Genomic DNA, 19,769 nt, shown 5'->3' with positions numbered 1-19,769 from the left:
GTTCTCCTCTTCACTAAATCCAACACTAGAGAAGGGTGACATCTGACCAACAGTTATAAAAAAATCAAATCATGGATTGAGGAAATAAGTCAAATTTTAGAGCTCATTGCCAATCTAGGGCAAGTTATTTTTCTGTTGATACATTGTACGGGGAAACCTTCCATACATACTTAATTCTTATATTAATATTTCTATATTGCTCATACTATACTAGGTTTCAGAGTAGCAGCCGTGTTAGTCTGTATTTGCAAAAAGTAAAGGAGTACTAGTGGCACCTTAGAGACTAACCAATGGTTAGTCTCTAAGGTGCCACTAGTACTCCTTTACTTTATACTATAGTAGGTAGCTGTTCATGGAATTCACTACTGAAAATTCATATATGCAGGAGCCCAAAGGTATTTACCGTACCTTATAACATCATTCATTTCATTTGTTCACTACAGGAAAGGGCTGTTTTCTAAGCATATTCTGGTTACTCTATTTTTCATAGAAGAAAAAAAATACTTTCAACCTTAAAAGACTCAAGAAACACTCCCTGACTTTTCTGAAAAATTATGACCTGTATTTTAGCTTTGGTCCAACACCATATACCATTCTGTCTATTGAGTTATACTAGAAGGGTTTATTTTGAAATTTTCCTTCAAATGTGTATTGGTGAGTGAGTATTAGAGTATAGTTTAGTCAGAAAATTGCCTGTAAAAACAACAACATCAAATATATATTCTCATTAGCTTCCATATCAAAAGTTGCTCAGTTTAGATTTATAGGATAAAGTTGAAACGGTGAGCTATGAAAACTCAATTTGGGATCTGAACGAGACACTTATCTTCCTTTTATACCATCACCAAAGATAACAACAGTTCTGAAGTCAGTACTTGACTAACAAATTGATGAGTGAGTAGAACAGAATCCAGTTCACACTGCCACAGGCATAGTGGTACTGCGAACACTGAGGAGGGAAAAAAAAAGTAAAAAAGACAATGTTACTACTTGGGCACATCAAGAAGTAGATAATCCTAAATAAAGTGCGATTTTATTTTACTGTACCAGCTTCTGTTGGTGAAATTTTTGAGCTACCCAGAGCTAAATACAAGGGGGAAACAGGTTTAGCATAAGTAGATCATTCAAGGTGAAGTGGCCAGTTAACACTTCTGCAGGATAGGGCAAAACAAGGGGTGGGGTTAGTGGATTACAGATTGTTGTAATAAAATAAATCTCTGTAGAACACTCCTGCATGAGCATCAACTTTCTAGACACCATGATCAGCTTCAGCAATGGAAGCCTACAGACAACTATATACAACAAAACCATGGATTACCAGATTTACCTTAACAGATTTGTTGATGTGTTGGGGGTGGTTACTGGATCTGTGATCTGCAGCCAGTCACCCAGATCCACAGAATATGCTCAGGAGAGCAAGTCCAGGATACACACCAAACAAGGACACTTCACCAGAGAACTAGATTGCATCATGGAATGGGCCACCAAAATACCCCAAGAGAACCTGCTTCAATATGGGGATGGGGGGGGGGGGCTGGGGGTGCAGGGGAAACAGTGTTGCAACCTCTCATGATTTTTTTGTCATGAGTCTCATGATAATTATGGTTTTCCTTAAAGCCCCAGCTCCTGGAGTCAAATGGGTATCTGATGATTTCAGCCTTCATTCTTTAAAAAAAGGTAAGTTTCTAGCCCTCTTGGATGTGGAGAAAGCTTCAAAAATGTGACCCCAGTGTACCCTAAAGGCTCAAAGCAGGAAGCAAACACCAAATCTATTATTTTTACATAATCTCATGATTTTAAAACCAATCATGATATTTTGTGAGCCTGACTCATGTTTTTGAACATTTGGGGTTGGCAATACTAAAAAACCTTCAGACTGCACACCCCTAAGGTGTCACTTATCCCACACAAGAACCCATATGAGGTATCATTACACTACAACCTATACGTGATGGGCCCCCCCGTCATCCTGAAATAAATCTTTTCCAAACCACCTCTTCTGGCCTTCAAACAACTCCCAACCTCACCAAACTCATTATCAGAAGCAAGCTCTGCACAGACCAGGACCCACCAACTCAAAGCGGCATCAGACCGTGCCAGAACAGGTGCAAAGGTGTTAATGAGCCACTTCACCGTGAATGGCCATACTGGGTCAGACCAATGGTTCATCCAGCCCAGTTTCCTGTCCTCCAACAGTGGCTGGTGCCAGATGTGTTCATTCCCTTTGAAACAGGGCAATTGTGTGTTAACCACTTATGCTAAACAATCTGTTCCACCTTGTATTTAGCTTTGACACTCTTAGGGCTAGTCTACACTAGAAGCACTACAGCGCAGCACCACTGTAGCGTGTCTGTTGAAGACGCTTTCTGCCGACAAGAGAGAGCTCTCCCGGTGGCATAATAAAACCACCTTCCCATGAGAGGGTAGCTATGTCGGCAAGAGAAGCTTTCCCAACAACGTAGCGCTGTCCACACTGGTGCTTAGGTCGGTGCCAGGGTGGTGGTTGATATAACTTATGGTTTGTGAATAAACACAACCTGTACTGTAGACAAGCCCTGAGTATCTTTCCCAGTCCTGAAGAAGAGCTCTGCGTAGCTCAAAAGCTTGTCTCTCATCAACAGAGGTTGGTCCAATAAAATAAAATGACACTTTATTTAGGTCCAGTAAAAGATATTCCCTCACCAACTTTGTGTCTCTCATATCCTGGGACCAATACATGTGTAATACTGCAAACAACATATTTTAGAACAAAGGACAATTTATATTTATTTGAAAACCATGAATGATCTACGTTTAAAGAGACGTTGTGCTTTACCTTTATTTGTTGACATTGTTGGGGACACTGGGGCATGGCCACTAGGTAACTCGAGGGGATGGAAGACCACAAGTGTCGATGAATCCCCCTCGCACTAGGCCCAAGTGTCCTTGGCCCCCCTCCCCGCCTGGAGGCGCTCGCAGCAGCTCTGCATACTAGGCCCAAGTGTCCTTGGCCCCACCGCCTGGAGGCACTCACAGCAGTTATGCTGAGGATCTGCAGCAATATGTTGCAGAGTCAGACTGCCTGAAACTAAACAAGACCAAACAGGGCAGATATGGAAGAAAAAATGCTGAAAAAAGCAGCTTTATGTATAGTTTAACAAATGATACAAAAAACAAGGGAACTAGCTGGTAACTGGATTGGCTGGCTATATGGATACTTAGGGCAGCTTGCTATTGGATAAGTATGCTGAAGAAAGGATGTATAAAAGCCTGTGTAACTTCCTGCTCTGTGTGCAGGATTTGAGATTCTCTTCTCCCTGTACCTTTTTGAAGCTTCAAATAAACTTTTCTGCTTCTCCACCCTGTTGTGATTATTGGGTGAAGCACACCGGGTAGCGAGCCAACCCCTGCTGTTGTTTTGCCTCTCGGCACTGGGTGCCGGCAACAACATGAAGAACAATAGTTGATGATTAAGGTCTATAAATCACATATTGTACAGCTGAAGGTATTAATCACATTGAAATGCTCAACACATTCGGTCAAGTTCAGTCTGTGGAGTTACACAAGCAATTAGTTTGACCCATTGTTGTTTTATATATGAAGAATTTTTTAAGATTACCATTAAAGCTGCTTAACTGAATTGCCTCTACCTAGAGCAATACACTGAAAAGTCATTCCCATCTGCTGCCATAAATGCTGCACAGCAACTCATTTAAGCAGCCTTTGTGGTGAGAAACTGGAAGCTGCCTGATATCTTAATACTAGAAGTGTCTACCCAGCAAATTTACAGCTAATTCATCTGCTCTCTAGTCTCTTTTTTTTTTTTTTTTTTTTTTTTTTTTTTTAAGAGGGGTGAGGGATTCTTTATTTTTCAGGAACATTCAGTAGGTAAGATCTGTGTGCATCTCTTGTTATAGTCACGGGAAGAGAGCCTGTGTACAACATACACTTCCTTTGTGCTTGTATTCAACTGCTGGAGAAAGTCTGTATTCGCAAAAAGAAAAGGAGTACTTGTGGCACCTTAGAGACTAACAAATTTATTTGAGCATAAGCTTTTGTGAGCTACAGCTCACTTCATCGGATGCATTCAGTGGAAAATACAGTGGGGAGATTTATATACACAGAGAATATGAAACAATGGGTGTTTTCTGCTTTCACCCAGACCACACCACACGATCCATTGTCTACAGCCAAGCTCTACGATACAACTGCATTTGCTCCAACCCCTCAGAGACAGACACCTACAACTACAAGATCTTTATCAAGCATTCTTACAACTACAGTATCCACCTGCTGAAGTGAAGAAACAGACTGACAGAGCCAGAAGAGTACCCAGAAGTCACCTACTACAGGACAGGCCCAACAAAGAAAATAACAGAACGCCACTAGCCATCACCTTCAGCCCCCAACTAAAACCTCTCCAATGCATCGTCAAGGATCTACAACCTATCCTGAAGGACGACCCATCACGCTCACAGATCTTGGGAGACAGGCCAGCCCTTGCTTACAGACAGCCCCCCAACCTGAAGCAAATACTCACCAGCAACCACACACCACACAACAGAACCACTAACCCAGGAACCGATCCTTGCAACAAAGCCCATTGCCAACTGTGTCCACATATCTATTCAGGGGACACAATCATAGTGTGGCTGATGTGATTAGGCCCTATCAGAGGCTCGTTCACCTGCACATCCACCAATGTGATATATGCCATCATGTGCCAGCAATGCCCCTCTGCCATGTACATCGGTCAAACTGGACAGTCTACGTAAAAGAATAAATGGACACAAATCAGACGTCGAGAATTATAACATTCAAAAACCAGTCGGAGAACACTTTAATCTCTTTGGTCACTCGATTACAGACCTAAAAGTTGCAATTCTTCAAGAAAAAAGCTTCAAAAACAGACTCCAATGAGAGACTGCTGAATTGGAATTAATTTACAAACTGGATACAATTAACTTAGGCTTGAATAGAGATGGGGAGTGGATGGGTCATTACACAAAGTAAAACTATTTTCCCTTGTTTATTCCCCCCCCCCCCCCCCCCCGTTCCTCAGACGCTCTTGTCAACTGCTGGAAATGGCCCACCTTGATTATCACTACAAAAGGTTCCCCCCCCCCCCCCCGCTGGTATTAGCTCATCTTAAGTGATCATCCGATGAAGTGAGCTGTAGCTCACGAAAGCTTATGCTCAAATAAAATTGGTTAGTCTTTAAGGTGCCACAAGTACTCCTTTTCTTTTTGGAGAAAGACTGACTCACTTCTGTCAAATACAGAGATTTTCTATTTTAGTTTTAGCAAGCCTCCTATAATCTCTAGGGTGGGGAGAAAAAGCACCAAAGCTCCTTTTATGAAGTGTACAAAGAAATGCATATACATAATAGTTAGAAGAAACACTAATATATGTGGTCAAATCTCATTCATTGCAGCAATGTGTTTTAATTAAAACACAGGGTTTTCCTTACTCACTTATAAGAATCCAAATCACAAGTCTTTTGTTTTAACCTACATGGGTATATTCCTGCAAAGATAACTGTTGCACAGCAGCATTACTACTTATTTGCAAAAAAAAAAAAAAAAAACCCACCAACAAAAAAAACAAACAACCCACCACACACCCTGTTCTTTTAGGAACCTTGCTTCAGGTATTACTTTACATCATAAAGAAAACTCTTGTTATCAGCTTGCAAAACAAAAGAAATGTGTTCATTCAGTTAAGTATATTACTCCTGAAATACCTTAGCCCAGAGGTTCTCAACTTTTTTCCTTCCTGAGGCCTCCCCCAACATGCTATAAAAACCTCATGGCCCACATGTGCCACAACAACTGTTTTTCTGCATATAAAAGCCAGGACCAGCATTCCAGGGTAGCAAGCATGGCAACTGTCCGGGTCCTACAAGTCTAAGTTCCTCAGGCTTCGGTTTTAGCCCTGGGGATGAGGTTCAGGGCCCTGGAGTTCAGCCCTATGTGGTGGGTCTTTGGCTTTTTGCCCTGAACCCCAGGAAGTCTAATGCCAGCCCTGCTTGGTGGACCCTCTGAAACCTGCTTGCGGCCCTCCAGGGGGCCCCAGACTCCTGGTGGAGAACCACTGCCTTAGCCTATGAATTACTGTTTAATGACGGTCCTCAGTAAACCCCATGTAAAAGTGCAGTCAAGAAATATAAAAAGTTAGTATATATGTTGGGACTATACCCAGTCAGATACATACACACACGGTTTGCTAACATGTACTAAAACCACATGCATATAGCGCTCACTATGATAGAGAGCAACAGAGGTTCCTCAGAAGAAGCACTACCTAGCCAGTTTTGTTTTAGAGTTAATCTACACTGCACACTACTTCCAGCAGCATGTAGAGTACATACACTGCATACCGCCTAGCACGGGTATAAACAACAGATGTTGAGGCACTGCTTAGGCAAGTAAAGACACACCTAAGCAGTGCATCCCCAGTCTACACTGTGATTTTTAGTTGTGTAGTGTCCCAGTGCTGAAGCCTTTCCCTGCTGCAGGGAGCTGCCACCGGTGTCTTTCCCCACCACCCTAGGGGAAGACTCTGGCAGCAGGGAAAGACTTCAGCAGCTCCCTGCTACCAGAGCCTTTCCCCTCTGGCTCCCCCTACCAGAGCCTTTCACTGACACACGTAGCTATACACCACAGTGTGGACAGTCTGGTTCTCATGCGCCCCGTAGCTACATGTACTCTACACGCCACTGCCAGTTTGTTACCATCTGCCATGAACCAGCTCCAGAAACATAAATTTATGAGTCTGCTGTACTTACCAGCTTTCAGAGGTCACCAGCCTCCCCTCAGAGAGAGGCCTTCCCATGTGAGGCATATCTAGGAAAAACTCCCTCCAGCTGAGGAGCTCTTCTGGAATCAAGCAACTGGAATGCAGTCTGTGGCTCACTTCAAATCATTAACCTGCTTCTGCTTTTCTAACCGTCACCTGTTCACCTTATCTGGAAGGAACACTTATCAGAAATCTGATCCTAGCTCTACAGAGGCAGACACGCACAAGCAAGTGCAAACAATTGTGCAGCTGAAACTTCTTTGGCTCAACACACATTGTTCAAACTAGAGTACCAACACCCCCCAAAACACACACACTAGTACTGATACTAGAGCTGGTCCAATAACTATTCAAATGTTTTCCAGGTTTTTCCACATTTAATATATTTGTTTGTTCAAGGCCCAGTTTTGCTACTTACTCATACCTTACTTCACAAGTAGCACCACTGATTTAAACAGGGCAGAGTAAGACACTAGTCAGCATGAGTGAAGGGGGCAAAGTTGGGCTTTGAATATATAAATTAATAATCCACCAGATCCAATTAAAAACAGACACCAAGGCTATAGCTAAATAACTTTAAAATGTATTTTAATAGCTGGGTCTTTAAAGGAAATTTACATACAGTGACATTGTGGTTCCCTTCATTCCCACCCCTACCGAAAGAAGCTACACAAGTGTGGTATATGGAAGGTGGGGCTATGGAAGGGGAAGAATTCCTTGAGCATTTTGTACACACACACACACCCTTCTACCTACCTAAGTTTTCTTCCGTCACATATGTGTTTTTAAACTAGTGAGCAGAGTTTAACTAATTGCATTGTATATAGCATAGTGGACTACCAAAAATATGCATGTATGCACTTGGATAGCCTACCCCACTCAAGCTTTATGTTCTACATAATACTTATTGCAAAAACAAAAACAAACAAAAACGAGTAGCCACTATTTCTGCCCAGTTTTCTTCTCTCCTTCCTTAGTGAGTAGGTAAGGAAAGAGATGGGACACAGAGGGAAGTGTTTTGCTGGTGCTGGTCCAACAAAAACAAATACATTTCACACACTGAAGGACTACAGTTGAAAACTGAATTTTCCTCTGCAGCCAGTTCTTTGTAAAATGCTATAGCAATTGAGCACCTCTGACTTCTGCTGACCTGTAGTGCATCACCTAAACATGTCCAGACTGACAAAGGACAACAGTCAAGAAGTGTGACGAAAAAGCTTATAGCATGCATGATAGACCTGAGGAGAATACTCAATTGACCAGCATAATTTGAATTTACAGTGGGGGGTGCTTGTTATGTCTCTTTACAGTGGGTTTTCAAATTGTACTTTCACTGTACCTAGTCACACACCCTATGTGCCTTGAGAAGGATTTGATGATCCTAGAATATAGCATGATTCAAAGATAATTTGCCTATTTTGTCAAATGCACCATGTCAAATGGATTAACACTTCTCACGGTCTCCAATCTGAATTGCATTTGAAAGAAATTATGGTAAACTAGAGGGGGAAAAGTAAAATTAATATATATTCTGGACCTTGCAATGGCAGGTGTCAAGCTACTAAAGCCAGTGACTCAGGATACTCCCAGAATCAATTTTAAAGACCCTTCCACTCTGCTTTATTGGAAGGATGTTCCAACAGTTGGGCTAGGACTGGGAAGCCCTGGGTTCAAGTCCTGCTCACCGACAACTTCCTGTGTTACTTTGGATAATCTTGTGACCTCTCTGTCTCTCAGTTCCTCATCGATAAAATGGGAATAATAGCACTTCTACCTCACAGATGTGCGGTGAGAATAAATACACAAAAAATTCCAAGGTGCTTAGATATTAGATTAATAATGGGAGCCATACGAGTACCTCAGATAGAAACCGGTCTATTTTGATATTCATACATAACTGAACATACTCCTGGATTATTTTGCCAAAGAAATTCTGAAAGATTGTATGAGGTATTAAAGATGACTTTAAAAAAAAAAAAAAAGAAAAAAAAAAAGGAGGATCAATGCTCCTTCTCTCCGTTGTCATGTACTGCATGTTTCTCTATATGTATGCTGAAGACCAAAGTGTTTTATCTGTATTGTTAAAAACCTGATCTGGTGAGATCTGTATTAGAACAATGGGGAGAGGGATTGGCAAAAGGCTGTTTAACAGAGTTGGCTTAATAAAGGGAAAGCAGAATTGCCTTTGAAACATTTGAGACACTCTCTTAAAGGTTGTCTAAGGAGGTTTCGCTGTACAGCTTCTTTCACTGGGTGTTTTCTAGATTCACTTCTTTTGGAAAATGAATATCACTGACTTTAAAACTTCAAGACCTGAAAACCTTGCTCTGTCATTTAAACTTTCTGTATTTTGTAGTACCAGATTTTTTTTTTTTTCCCCAAAAAAATGATTTGAAACTAAACAGTCTCACTGAAGCTGGGTTCTGATTAGTGGCATACAGGAAATACTGAAGAGGTAAATTATTAATGACAATAGGATTCATTTGCTATCTGTAGCTGCCAAATGTAGCAGCTCAGCCTTTAGCTGAGGCTCAGAGTTTAAATAATTGCTAGATTTATGCTAGGATTTCTGGCTACAAATCGTACAAGAGATAAGGAAAAACCCACAATGGGCTAATTAGTTACATAATTAATAGAGGGTAATTAAGAAAAGCAGCAACAATTTAGTTATTACTGTCAAAAATCACCTGCTGATAGATTTGCCTCAGCTGTTAAACCAGGAGCAAAGTAGATCTCCATAACTATTTAGGGGAAGGAGAGCAGAAATCTGAGCAAGTCAAGTTATAAAAGTTAATTTTAGGGGAGAAAAAAATAAAAATCCTCGGAAGTGAGCAGCTAACTAGAGAACCTTCAAAAGAGCTTGTTTGGTTTTGAAGTTATTTCCAGATTCTTTCCTTCTCTCTCTCCGATACACACACAGTTGTTCTCAGCTCCATGAATAATAGGCTACCCCTTTCAACATTTCCCATACATCATGTTACAATGTCAGCCTTCAGAAAAGCCTAGGGAAGTACTTTGATTACATAGTCACTCGTGTGACTAGATCAGAAAGTGGCCCTTAACTTAAAGCTTCTCAAGTGGCAATCTTTGGTTACACAGATGCAAATTAAGGTCAAAATTAGGCCCTTCAGATCTTATTTGTGCCAAAGAGCCAACAAAATACATTGAGAGGCAGATTTTAAAAATATATTTCTTATTGTGCTCCTGCAGTTTTATTTTCAAGATACCACCCATGTTCAGTATGAGACAGGGATCATCTCTTTTAGGAAATTTAGAATTAGAGCTATTCTTGCAGAAATAGTAACAATGAAGGCCCTGAAAGCGGCAAATAGCAGTGGATACTATTTGTATAGAGCACCAGTGTTCTCAGGCTGTCACATTAGCACTGGACTCTCTCCTTATACCCCAGTCCTGATCCTGAAAACATCCAAATTTGTGTTTAACTTTACTCTTGTGTGCAGTCCCATTAACTTCAAAATTAAATATGCAGGTGTTTCCAGGACTGGAGCCTGAGTACATAGGCAGTACTCTGAATGGAATCAAATAAGGAACAACGGTTATTGCATTACTCCTTACAAATCTGGGAGTAGGTGGGAGCAAGAATAATTACAAGGCTAACTATTGATTCAAACCACTGGTAAGACTTTGTAAACCTTTATTTTATTAAAATATTCTTGTATTAATGGCTGCTAGTTATCACCAGCTAAGTGGAACACATTTTCAACTCTTAAGACTACACTGGTCAATGTAATACAAGTAGGTAAGGCTGCAATTAAGTGAGAAAGTCAAAATGCATTTTTAATAAAGTTAACGTAATGGCATATTTAAATTAATAGGCATCATAACTAAAATTCAAACTTGGAATGATCTCACCCACTGGTGCCAACTCAAGGTTTTATTGCAAGTCTCATGCTCTTTGGTGTTTCTCTTAAAGCCCCAGCTCATGGAACAGTAGTTATTACATGAAAATCTCAGTTACTTATTTTAAAAGTGATCACTTCTAGCCCTCATGGCTGCAGAGATGATCTAGGAAATGTGACTTCTAGAAGCTCAGACAGTACAACGCAAATAAAAAGAATCCCACACTTAACTTTTTAATTCAGTCTCACAGTATTTTGGTGTCCCACACATGATTTTTGAAGGCTGCAATACCACTGACACTGTGGTAGACTGGTTTCAGAGTAGCAGCCGTGTTAGTCTGTATTTGCAAAAAGAAAAGGAGTACTAGTGGCACCTTAGAGACTAACCAATTTATTTGAGCATAAGCTTTCGTGAGCTACAGCTACAGCTCACTTCATCAGATGCAACTGGTTAGAGTTGAAAAGGACTCTGCAATTCTAGATGGACCTGAAATACCTCTGTGGCAGGCTGTATGATGAAACAGTAAAGGAAATGTAAAGCATATCCATTTGAAAATAAAAGTGGTATAGATGGACCCAATTGAAAAATGTCACTGGGGGAACACTTACCTAATACAGTTACCCTTAAACCTCAAGAGAACTTTTGTTTAAATCTACAACAGTGGCTTACTGGCCCACAAATGCCAGTTACGCTAGTGTCATTAGCCACAATGATCCATTTCCTACTCACATTAAACCAATCTTTAATGAACTATTTTTGGCTTCATAGTCATTTACTTGGGTCCTGCTGAAGTGTCACACACTGCACAGAGAACTGTGGCATTTTAAGCACAGACAAAAGATTAGAAGGTTATTCCACCACAAAAACATCCTAATGTGCCCTTTTCATGCAACATGAAGCCAGACTTTCTTTTTAAGCTAAACTTGCTCCCAAGTAGTGTTTTTGTTTTAACAAACTGACACTTGGGGCAATCCATATATATAAAATTTATTAATTCCATTTGGTTTTATGAACTCTATTTCTGACTGTAACCTTTGGATGGGATTAAAACACCCATTTTATAGCAGAAGGCAGACCAGGTCAGAGTACCGGAAATAGGGCCATCAACAAGGGAATAGCCCGGCCCCAGTGGAACATGGGGGCGTATTGTACAGTAACATAACAGTAGTTTATGCTGCCAAAGCCACCTACTGTTTAAAATGCCACTTCCTCTGATAGGGCATGTCTGCAGAGAGTTAGTGAGTGGCAAGCTGAAGTGAAAATTGATAGCACTTTAGTCTGCTGTACACTAGCTGGCTGTGTGGTCCTTCCTACCATGCACTAAAAGTTCCGTAGCACACTTTGACATATTTATCGCATAGTAGCAGGGTCCACGTGGCCAGTTAACATGCGGCATGCTATAGTGTTGTGGACTTACACCCAGATTGCCACACACTAACTCTCCATACAGACAAGCCCTCAGACAGACACCATTTGCCTACAGCTAGTTCAAGAGGACATTTAACAGTCTCTTTGAATTTCTTCTGCTTACTCACATGTCTCCGTTTCCCTAGATCTACTGACGAAGTGTAACTTTACACATGCCTACTCTGAACAGTATTTTTGTCTTCAGGTGTCAGAAGTATGCCAGTTTGTACATAAGTGCTTGAATTAGACACATGTGAACAGCTACAAATATGATCAAGAAGAATCCCTGTTATGTGCCCTTTGGAGACAAAGAATGATTCATATATTTTAAAGAGCAGAAGGGACCATTTATGATCATCTAGTCCGACATACTGCAGAACAGTCCATAGACTTCCACCATTGGGAGTATGGCCATACCTCTAATGGGTGAAATAGGGAGTAATGTCCTTCATGGAAAAAAAAGCCTTAATTGCAAAAATTTTAATTGATAATTTGATGCAAATATTATATTATCAATGGTTCAAATTTTCTAGCATTCTTAAATGTTGAGAGGTATCTAGAACTCTAGATAAACTGAAACAAGGAAAATGAGCCATTCATTTTGGTTTTGAAGTTTGGCTGAACTGCATTTTCCCCTCCCTCTTCCAAATCCCTCCATTAGCTGTGTGCATGTTTTAGGTTATATGGTGAGTCCAGTGAGTAAAATGGTCAACCATTAATTAATGATTATACCAATGCTTGTTAACCAGGAGGAACAGATACAGAAAAAGTTTACCTGCACCTATTGGCATACAAATGTTGCATAATCGTAAACAGAATTTTGATTGAGAAGCTAGGGGGGAGGTGGTCCATGATCAGGAATGAGAGGTAGGTGTTCCACAAGGCACTATTAAGAGGTCCACAATATGAATAAGTTCAACACCAGTTTTGAACACCTCATGTTAACAAACATGTGAAAAAGGACATCACTGACTAGAGATGAAATTAGTCATTCCTTTTGCATCAGTAGCTTGCTTTTTCCAAATGACCTGGGGAACTTGTGCTGTAGTAGTAACAGCACAAAAGCAACATGCTTCCTGAGCAGGTTCCTTTTATTTTTCCAAACCATGCACTTATTTTTTTTTGGCAACATCCAAACTTCTCATGTTGCCTGCACATTGGATTAGTTAAGAGTAACAGGGTTTTACATGCATGATCCAGTTTCAACATTGTAGGCATGCAGCTAGTTCAGGAACTACTACCACCACCATTGCCTCTTTATTTCCTGCCTTCTACCAAACATTCCAAAGGAAGTGGCTAAATGGGCATATTTTTATTATTTTGACATGATGCAAAACTCCCTCTCTTACTAACCAGTCATTGATTTATTGATAATGACTTCATTAAGGGCCAAATCCTTTTTCTCCTACAAGTTAGCGTTATGGGTTGGAGAGGAGAAGTTTTACAGCCTGCGTTAAGCAGTAGGTCAGATTAGATGATCATAATGGACACATCTGGCCTCTCTCTTTTTTGGAAAAAAATAACCTAATCAACCAAAGAGCGTTTTGCTATTAGCTTCTGGTTATTTTAGTCCTAAATGCTGAAAAACAAAAAAACGAACAGGAAACAAATATGCACACTCAATGTTTGAGAAAAGCCATCTGTACCAAATATACCAATGACAGACTATGTATCAAATTCAGTCAGGGTGGTTCCAATAGCGTCAATGTTTTTAAGTAAAGTTGGATGCCTGTAGTGCTGACAGGACCACCAAGACTTAGGATACCAAATTCTGCATTTTTGTTATTTTCACGCAACTTCACACTCTGCGTTGCTTCAATGGGAGGTATGTGCACATATATCTGCAAGCAGAATTTAGTCCATGGTGGTAATCTGCAAAATAACTGCAGACTGGGAAATTGTATAGCCAAATTTCCAGCACGATTTCCCGTAAAACAATTGCTTGTACATTCTTCAAATTTTTTTGGAGAGAAAATATTTTGAAGAGAACCTCCCCCTGTTCTCCCCAACTTCTTTCTGGATATTACACCTATCAGAATTTGTTGGACAATTCATGTAGAGCCAAAAAAGAAAAATCCTGTGCATACCAGGGAAGTCCAATATATGGAAAGATTTAGGTCACAATTGTCTCCATTGTGTCTAGATACAGTACTGTACTTGCTGTCTGCATTAACTAATGCTCATTTTTGTTTTCCCTGAACACATCAGATATTCAATCACTACAGTCCAATCAACCGTAATGCAGCGGATGACTTACACCCAGGAGCAAGGAGAGCGGATGCCCAAAGGTAATTATTCATTTCCACAGGCAGAAAAGAGAATCAGGGCATGGTTTATTTTGTTCAGAACTCTCAGCCTCTATTAGATTCACTGTTTTAACACAGACATTCCTTAAATCACTGCACAGCATGTCACTGAAGTCTCCTATATTTCATCCCCTGCAAAAAGTAACAAATATAAAAAAGCCCATAAAATATTATTTGAATAATCCCATGAGATCATATCCATTTGACAAGCCAAGGTACAGCAGCAGTAGAGGGAAATCACAATCTTTTCCGCTCGACTTTGCAAATACCTTCTGCAGCAATACTGTACGGAATGCAGGTCACCTCAGTTCTCTGAAAGAGCAAAACAGGGATATAACATGATACTGCAGGATCTAAACACTGCTAACATGTAAGAGCCTGGCAGGCAATCCTATACCATGGGGAGGTAAGTGGGGCAGAGGTGATCCAGTAATTTTTTATTCAGAGGAAGAGAACCAAAATAAGCACATGCTACGCATAATTGGCCCTCCTCCCCACCAGATCTTAATAAAAAAAAGAAAAAAACAAAACAAAAAAGCACCACATTCAATTTTTAGAGGAAAGAGTTCACATTTATGTATGACAGGGAAAAAGCCATTGATGACAGTAAACAATCACTGATCTGTGTGCTTTGAGCAACGTCTTGAGTTATCTACACTCAAATGAATCCTCTCAAGTTACCCTACCTTGATTGAGAGTAGCCACACTACAATATTACACTCCGACTGCACAGAGCGACTGGATTAGAAGCTGATGGTTCTGTGAACTTGAGCCATAGCCTATGTCCTCTGATAGGCCAGCCAACTCAAATGAAAAGCACCACTACACTTAAATGTTTGCTTGTGTGGTTGGGACTCAAGTTAGGAGCAACACTAGAGTTCTAGCTCAAGTTAACTCTGTAGTGAAGACAAGCCTTTAGCTATGCTCTTCATAATCTGTGATTAACCAGATTTCTACAGGCCAGGGTTTCTCAACACATAGGCTGTGACCCAAAATTAGGTCCCCAGAACATGTCAAAGGGTCCCATGGCTCCAGTCCAGTGGGGCTGGCTGGGATTGGCTCCAGGGGGCCAGCTGGGCCTAATTTGAGTGAGTGATGCTGCAAACCACACGTACCAGGTTGCAACACCCAGAGCAGGGAGTCAAGACCAGCCAGCTATGTGGGACTGGAACCACAGAAGCCACCACTGCAGGGTGAGCGTGGACTGGGCTCCGCAAACACCCCCTAGGGCCTGCCACCATACTGGGCATCCCCAGGGTCTGTTTACTGGGTCCTGACAGCCATCAACATTTACAAATGGGTTTTGAGCCCAAAAATATTGAGAACCACTGGTGAAGATCATATGCCCTGCAATTTGCAGCCACCCCTTTAAAATCTAAGTTTCTAGTACAATTTTATTCAGCTTTTCATTAAATGTCAACTTCTAATCTTGCCCATATGCTCACGTTTAGCTGATCGCCATATTTGGGGTCAGGAATGAATTTTCCTCCCTGGCAGATTGGAAGAGGCCCTGGAGGTTTTTCGCCTTCCTCTGTAGGATGGGGCACGGGTCACTTGCTGGAGGATTCTCTGCTCCTTGAAGTCTTTAAGCCACGATTTGAGGACTTCAATAACGCAGACATAGGGGAGAGGTTTTTTGCAGGAGCGGATGAGTGAGATTCTGTGGCCTGCGTTGTGCAGGAGGTTGGACTAGATGATCGTAATGGTCCCTTCTGACCTTAGTATCTATGAATCTATGAATAGGCAAATCATTTGTACTGGTCCTTTGGGTAGGTTTCACTTTAGTTTTAATATAATCAGATTGGCATTGAACATATCATTATGAGTTACTGTGGCTTAGTTCGTAGCACATTTGTCTAGAAGCTGGAAGGTCTTGTATTAAAAGCCCACATCTGGATTTCACCTTACACTAAATGCTGATGTGCAGTACAATCCTTACGGGGGCGGGGAGGAGGAGAGCTTGACTATTAGAGGCGCTGTTTTTCCATGCACAACACTGAACTGGAATACTTACTGCCTGTCTATATACATTAGAGAGTCTATGATATGTCTCCCAAAGACTAGATATAACCTACAATGTCCCCTACATGAACAAATTCTGACATCCAAGTCTGCGCAAGAGACGTTAAGTGCACAGTGGTTACTTCAGTTCCTGAGTCTGCTCACCAACCACACACAAAAAACTTACTAGTTTATGAAGAGCTTTTAAATACCAGCTGATTACAAAAAATCTAAAATCTGCTCTAATCTCTTCATAGTCTTCCATACAAGCCCATGGGTAGTTTTTCCATTTGTCTGACACCCAGACACAGTACTTCTGATGCTACGAATGTTGTGAGAATGCTCCCGACCCCTTGTAGTAACCTAAATAGCTGACATTTTCAAATGCTTGGCATGAGACAAATATTTCAATATTTTTTATGATTCAATGCACACAAAACCTGACAGAGTGCAGTTAGGTTGGGAGGCTTCCTCAAGGTCCAGCGTGCAGTTTATGAACTATAAACTGCACAAGATCTAGCACCCTTCCCATTATGCCAACACGCAGCTTTACAATGCATTATGTTGTGCCTGAAGGCTAAAGTGTATGTTTTCAGCACAGGAGCTAGTCTGAGTCACTTTTCCCTGGGCAAGATTAAAAGGAGAAAATTTCCCAAGTGATAATGAAAATAAATCAAACTGGCTGTTCATTTAATTGGTGTGGTCTTGTGATACAGTCATAGGAAGAACAGACTTCATCTAGGGGCTTACACTGGTGTGGTTGCATAGGTGGCTAACTGCAAGATAGGGTCTAACATCCTTTGTTGCCTTGGGTATGTCAATGTAACCTGTGTCTCCATTTCCCTACCTGTAAATGAAGATGTCCTTAATACAAGGACGTTGTGTGGACTGCATTTGGGAAGTAACCTGAATAGGAAGTGCTCTATATATTTGATGCATTATTATTCTCTCCTTGAATTTTGATATTATTCTTGCTCAAATAAAGAAGTTAGCCCCCCATCACTATTCAGTTTCTCCATTTACTCAGTGCTGCAGTGAACAATGTCCTACGACTGCAACACAGTGTCACCATGGAAAAGGTATAATGAATTCATCTTAACAGCATCACTCATAAGGTGCAGATTGAGGCAGTAGGTTAGAGTAGCAGTTGTATGGTTTCCTACACCTGTAATTCCCTTTCTGACCTCATTCACCTTGTCTCTGTCCTCTTCTGCTTCAAATTTCTCCCAGTAAAAACTTGCTTCTAACACAAGACTTCTTAACCCACCAGTCCCCACTGAAATGTTATAATAAGTGAAAACGAAAGACCCACAGACTACAAGAGGAATGCTGATCACCACCACTTAGTCACATTGTTCTTGATTCCCATCCCCCATCTCGACTTCTCCATGTCTATTTGGAGACTAGCTCCTTTGGGTAGGGACCTTCCTATTTGGCCACTATAGATGTAACATACGGCCCTTTTAAACATAAGCATCCCCATAATCATCGAACATTACAAGAAATTAAGAAGAAATTAAAGTTTTTTTATGTATGATATTACAGCGTATAGGAATCAAGCAGTAATTCTTAAATAGGTTTCAGAGTGGTAGCCGTGTTAGTCTGTATCAGAAAAAAACAAACCACGAGGAGTACTTTGGCCCCTTAGAGACTAACCAATGTATTTGGGCATAAGCTTCCGTGGGCTAAAACCCACTTCATCACATGTATGCAGTGGAAAATACACTAGGAATATATATATATAGAGAGAGAGAGAGAGAGAGAGATTTTCTCTCACACACACACACACAGAGAGAACATGAAAAAATGGTTGTTGCCACACCAACTGTAAAGAGACAAATTAATTAAGGTGGGCTATTATCAGCAGGAGAAAAAAACCTTTTGTAGTGATAATCAGTGCAGCCGATGAAGTGGACTTTAGCCCATGAAAGCTTATGCCCACATAAATTTGTTAGTCTCTAAGGTGCCACAAGTACTCCTCGTTTTAGTTCTCAAATAGTTTGTGATCTCCCAAGGGGCTCTCATGGTCCTTTATGTTTCAGAAGCCACCAGAGTAGTGGTGTGTGAATGTATAGCAAGGCCTTGCATGTATATAGTCAGTCAACGTGATTACTGTGTTCATGTGTTTCCTTCATACTATGTATGTGTGTAAGGAACAACTGGTGGGAAGGATGGGATACTAATCCAAGAGTGTAGTGAGAAAGAGGGTAACTGCAGAGGGTTAGTGAAACTGCAAAGGAAACTACAGCCACTGGGACAGAGTTAGCTGCTCATTTGGAGGAGCAGAAGAGTTACTACTCAAGTCCTCTCCACTACACTATATAATATGAAAATTCCCCTCCCACTACAGAAGCCCTATGGAAAATCCTTCAAGTAACCGGAAAGAGGAGGGTTAAAGGCTTTAAAAAAAACAAAAAAAAAAAACCCCCAACAATATCCTTCTCTGGTAGCAGTAGCAAGAGCCCTAGCATATCATATCAATCTACTCAAACAACTTCTTAAAATTCCAGTGCAGCCACTGTCACTGATCATGAGTTTTATAAAAAGTTTGTTCGTATGAGGTTCACACGTGCAGGCAAATCTGAGTTGACAGTTTCCCTTTAACACTGTGCTTTAAATTTAGGGGGTGGCAGCTGGCATTTCAAGCCTGAATTTGTGTCAAACAGCAAATTAACACACGGAGTTTGTTGTTTATCCACAACAGGTGAGTTTTTTCCTTCCTTCCTTCCAAGGAGTAGTGCTCTGAAAAGCGAGACATAGTAAAAGTATCACCAAGGATGGAGTCTCATGTTTACTGCTTCTACAGTTTCCATGTCAGATGTGTTCAAAATACAAGAGTCCTTTTTCAACCTGCAAGCCCGGCACATTCAGACTGGGCTCTCAGAGCCAAGTTGGCTCCCTTCTATCCCCCCAAATCACCACCAGTAATAAAGGTTCTGCAGGCTTAATTGACACCTGTGTAACGCGCCCCCCCCCCCTTAACTGCACAGGTGTGACTGATGGAAATTTAATAAATAAGCCTATTCAGGAGGCATGAGATGAAATAGAATCCCCAGATCATTTTGTTATAGCTGTGTTGGCTCTGCAGAGATAACAGGGAATCCAATAAAAAATTGTCACTAGAAAGTCAGACAGCACTGAATGCACACATGGAGCATATCTGCATAGTATGATGGTGCTATTTTTTCCATAGTCTTTTCTCAGTTCCAAACCAGACACTTTTGCACAGACTCACTAACCCGGACCTGCCAAGTCTCACACACTGGGGATTAAAAGGCCCAGACAACTCAATTTTGAACCTCAAAAATTAATTCTTGCAGAAACAAGCACTTGGGGGGGGGGGGGTGAAGGGGGAGAAACACTTAAGACTCTTTTTTTACCCCAAAGAGAATTTAAAAGGTAAACAAAACATCCTTA

General features: G+C 41.0%; 1 protein-coding gene and 1 long non-coding RNA gene across 2 annotated transcripts in view; both read right to left on the bottom strand.

The window, feature by feature from the left end:
- The window catches only part of FGD4 (FYVE, RhoGEF and PH domain containing 4), a 179,276-nt gene that overhangs the window by 158,073 nt on the left and 1,434 nt on the right, over positions 1 to 19,769 (bottom strand). The gene's annotated exons all lie outside the window — the stretch shown is intronic.
- Positions 335 to 19,564, bottom strand: LOC122464698. Its single transcript, XR_006288974.1, has 3 exons — positions 18,134 to 19,564; positions 13,881 to 13,886; positions 335 to 346 (listed from the first exon to the last, which is right to left on the bottom strand). It is a non-coding gene; the product is annotated as an uncharacterized LOC122464698 (long non-coding RNA).

This window comes from Chelonia mydas, chromosome 1 (genome assembly GCF_015237465.2).
Source record: "Chelonia mydas isolate rCheMyd1 chromosome 1, rCheMyd1.pri.v2, whole genome shotgun sequence".
Taxonomy (NCBI): domain Eukaryota; kingdom Metazoa; phylum Chordata; order Testudines; family Cheloniidae; genus Chelonia; species Chelonia mydas.
The sequence above is the reverse complement of the archived record's forward strand: the minus strand, read 5'-3'. Positions and strand labels throughout refer to the sequence as shown.